This window comes from Trichosurus vulpecula, chromosome 2 (genome assembly GCF_011100635.1).
Source record: "Trichosurus vulpecula isolate mTriVul1 chromosome 2, mTriVul1.pri, whole genome shotgun sequence".
In the NCBI taxonomy this organism is placed as follows: domain Eukaryota; kingdom Metazoa; phylum Chordata; class Mammalia; order Diprotodontia; family Phalangeridae; genus Trichosurus; species Trichosurus vulpecula.
Genome location: NC_050574.1, coordinates 230,259,841 through 230,264,454, shown reverse-complemented (window position 1 = coordinate 230,264,454; position 4,614 = coordinate 230,259,841). Strand labels below are relative to the sequence as shown.

General features: G+C 38.4%; 1 pseudogene; it reads right to left on the bottom strand.

Annotated features, from left to right (window-relative positions):
- Positions 1-2,972: 2,972 nt before the first annotated feature.
- On the bottom strand, positions 2,973-3,729 carry LOC118835997 (annotated as a pseudogene).
- Positions 3,730-4,614: the final 885 nt, after the last annotated feature.

Genomic DNA, 4,614 nt, shown 5'->3' with positions numbered 1-4,614 from the left:
CATTTTGCTTTGAGGCTTCACATGTAGTCTTTTTGGCACTATTATGATCTTCTAAGTTTATGCCTGATCCTCCCTATCACCATAACAACTTTCTACAGTCAAACACTTTTTTGTTTGTTTTTCCTCATGTTTTCTGCCTTTTTTGTGATTTGGCGTTTTTATGTGGGAGTTGGGCTCTGATCCTGCACTGTCCCAAGCTTTTTGTGCTGGGTCTCTGCGTCTTACTACTGGCTTCCACTAGGCTTCAGGGCTTAGCTGCTTTATTTCTCTGGAGGGTAGGCTTCCCTTCTGGTTTGTATTGGGGGGTGGATTTGGATTCAGGAAGATCTAGGTTCAGATCTCATCTTTGACACTTGGAAGCCATGTGATCCTTAGACTTAACTGCTTGCTTCAGGCAATCCCTTCTTACTTACTGAGAGAAGTCTCTACCTACTGAAGGAGTCTCTACACTGGGAGTGAAGTGATAAGAATTAGAAGAATAATTTAGACTATAGAATCAATATCATAAAAATGAATAGTATTAAAGATTTGTATATATTAACAAAGAATGAAATGAAAAAAACCTGGAGAATAATTTATATAACAACTATGCTATAAAAACAAACAACTTTGGAAACTATAAAAACTCTGATCAACTTAAGGATTGTCCATGATTCCAGAGGGCCTATAATGAAGCATAATATTCATGTTCCTGACTGAGAGCTGATAGGTTCAGGGTACAGAATGAGACATATACTTATTAGACATGGCTAATGAAAGGAATTTTTTGAGCTTGACTAGCATATTTGTTTAAAGGAACTTTTTTTTCTTTCCTTCTTTTTCCAATGGGATGGGGTGTGAGAAGGAAAGAAGCTAAATTTACATTAGCTAGAAAATAAAATTTAATTGAAAATAGCATACAAAAATACAATATCTAGATTAAGTTAATGAATTTCTTGTTTGTTTTTAGTACTAAAATAATATAAACTATCATTTTGCACATCTATAGATGGGCCAATCCATCAACGACAAGCATTTATTAAGCACCCTTGGATTAGCGTGCATTGCAGAAAGATGTTTTGGTTCAATGAATCATAAGAACCATTTATTCAGGCATGTTTGGGGTGCATCCTGCATCTCCCAACCTGAATTCTATAACCTCTCTTCAACCAGGATAACTAACTTCTGTCCTATCTTCTGTTGCTCATATAATTCTCTAAGGTAACATATCCTTGCTACACCTTTAGAGATTCCTTTCTTGGCTTCCTGTTTTATATCGATGGATCTTCCTTTCCAAATTCCCTACATAGAGAATCCTGGCACTCCCTTTAATGGAAAACCTCATTTTTTTCTTGATTCTGATTTGTGTGGGTGTGAGTGTGACATAAATGTAAGATGCTTAGGAACAAGACTAGGGTATTCAAGAGAATGTACTCTTAACTAGCCTTTAACAAAGGTTTCAGGTGTTGCTTACAAGAGGCTTTGGTAGATGTGATAGGACCAGGGTTTTCCTCCCATTCACAATATGAATAGGCTTTTCTTAAAGGAAGACAAAGCTGTCCCTATGACCTGATTGGTCCTGGCTTCCCTGATATAACTTCCTGGTTATCCAAGGACATAAAAAATCCCAGCCACATGGAATCTAGCTAGGCTCCACAGACTTGGTGGATTTCTGAAGACCATAAGAATTGTCATGTCCATCACCATATTCTACTTTGTATTCTTGTTGTATGCCTCTGTTGTTTTGAGGCAAATTAAATTCCCTTTCGTTAACTATTCAAAGACTTGCTAGTGTCTCATTTTGTCCCAACAATGAACCTGAACCACAGAGTGCTGGTGATAGAGCAACCTCCATTAAGAAGTAACAGAAGTGAATTATCAGAGGAAGAGTTATTGGCCAGTGACTATATCCTTATAAGCAACTCTGGGAAAGAATGGAGAAAGAAGGATGACCATGTGAGAACACAATCACTAAATCACACACACACACACACACACACACACCCTCCCACATATGATCTGGATATTACAGTACAAAGAAGCTTAAAACAACATTTCTAAAGAACTGAATGCATTTTTCTCTACTTGTTCCAAAGTTCTTGGTACAAGTAGAAAATGATGTTATTTTGTTGTTTATTTATTTCAGTGGTGTTTGACTCTTCATGACCCCATTTGGGGTTTTCTTGGCAAAAATCTTGGAGTAGATTGTCATTTCCTTTTTCAGCTCATTTAAGGATGAGGAAACTGAGGCAAACAGGGCTAAGTACCTTGCCCAGGGCCACAAGCTAGCAAATGTTTGAGGCCAGATTTGAACTTGGGAAAATGAGTCTTCCTTGACTCCAGCCCCAACACTCTATCCACCACGCCACCTATCTGCCCCTAGCTAAAAACAACTTTTAAATATGTCGAATTTCAGTTCATCAGTGTCCAAAAGGGAAAATATTTAGCTAAGGAATATTTATTAACTTTATGCATAGGAAAATGAGATAAATATTTACACAACTGTATGCACAGGAAAACAAGAAATAAAAACAATGAGATTATTGTGAGAATGGGAATTAGCTAACAGCAGTATCTATTCTTCAACCTTAAATTTTTTTTTTAGTTGCTCTTAATCTCAAAATTCCTTGCAGCACTATTGTTTAATGTCATAGTTTCCAGGGCAGGAGTTCTTGCCCTTAACTTGGAACTTTTTTTTTTTTTAGAAATAATGTATAATTTATTTACATACTTAAAAAAAGACCATAGAAAGTGGGCATGCAGTTCCATATTTAAAATACCCCTTTTTGTGTTCTGTTGTTCAGAGTTCAAATTCTAAACTAGGCCATTCCTCTCACAATACTTTAGATCTTAGCTCCAACGAGCCTCAAGGTAACATGGGAGTTATTGATTTGCTTCCTGAGTCACAGAAATTTGTACTTTCTATGGAAAAGGATCGTGTGCATCAAGTCTAGAACTTCAGGATATTCAGGATATGGCATTTTCTTTTTTCCTTAATAAAGAGTCTGAATCCCTATTATATCATCATCACTGAGTCTGAAGAGTTTTGGTTCTTGATATTGATAGATGGGGTACATGATGGAGTCAGAATCCTGAGAGTGTCATAGACCCAGGGCATGGCCTATTTCATGAACAGCCACCAGGAAGAGGTTGATTCCTTCTTCAGAATTTGACCAATCTTCATCATTGTCAAAGTGGATAGTTCCTTGGTAGACAGGATGTGGGGCAAAAGCATGAGCTAGGATTTCTCCTTTTCCATCAAAGGGGTAGCCATCTCCATGATCTCCATACAGGAAAGCAAACTCAATGTCAGAGTCTTTTACATACACTCTTTGGAACTTCAGGGGTGTCACACTGCTCCAGACTTCTGCTGCCTTACGCAAGATCCTTTCAACTGTCCTAGGACTCATGCCCCTTGGATAGTTGATGACACTGTAAGTTATGGGGTTATTTTTAATTTTGGGCTTCCCAGGAAAAAATGAATAGTCAGCAATATCTCAGACCCCACATCGAGGCTGCCTTATGATGGCCTTTGTGGGCTCATCCAACCAGCCAGTTTCTTCCAGCCTGAAGAAATGCTGCAAGAATTGCAATTGATATAGTAGAGTGCAAGGATTCTTCTTCTGTGAAGAAGAAACGATGGAAATAATCCTTAAAGAAGTCCAAATCATCAAGGATATCTTTGAGGATAACTGGTAAGGACAAACAGCAGGGCAGGAAAAAGGCAAAAATGAGAAGTGTAGACAGCATGATTAAAGTTCAGGCTCTAATGCAGGCTATGAGCCCTTCCTGGCCCTAGGAGAGTTTATAAGGAGATTCAGGTCCTGGTGACTCACATCAGGTAGGGCCTCTTTTCCTGGATTACTGTCTAACTTTGAACTTTTTAAAGAAAATAGATAACTGTATTCAATATAATTGGCTTGCTTAGTAATCCTATGTATTTTTATTTTATGCATTTAAAAAGATTGTTCTGAGAAGGCCCATAATTAAAAATAAAAATAAATTAAATTTTTAAAAAGGCCCACCAGACTGCCAAAAGGGTCAGTTGATGACACACAAAAAAAGTTAGGAATCCCTGATCTAAGGAACTACAGAAGCTAGAGGAGAAGCCCCGTGACTGGGTCAACAAGGTGATGCATTTCCCCAGTTGACCGGAGATGGGCTTGGATTAAGGTGGCCAAATGAATTCACAGCCAAGCCCCAACCCGAAACTTAGTTCCAGATAATGTGGCTGGGAGGAAGGAAGGCTTGCACGTTGGCTCCTCAGTCTTGCAGTGTGTATTTTTATCTGATGAATTTTCATGTAAGAATCATTGTAACCCTAAGAAGAATCTCTCCAAATGTTCTGAAAGGAATGTCACACAGCACTTATTAGAGTCACTACAGCAGTGACTCCTCTAACTCGCTTTGATTTAGTGACATTACTTTTGGTTAAAAGCTTTAGGTAAGGCCACACACAGTGACTGGTGATTTGGATAATTAGTGGGAATGGCAGAGGCCTGTCTCTTTACAAGGGAGCTAGCAATGACATGCAATTAAAACAAACCATGAGGGTGAAATCATGTAGATATAAGGAATGTAATGGACTGGGTCAAGTCAGACAATATTTACCCTCACCTCCCTCCTCCCACAAAG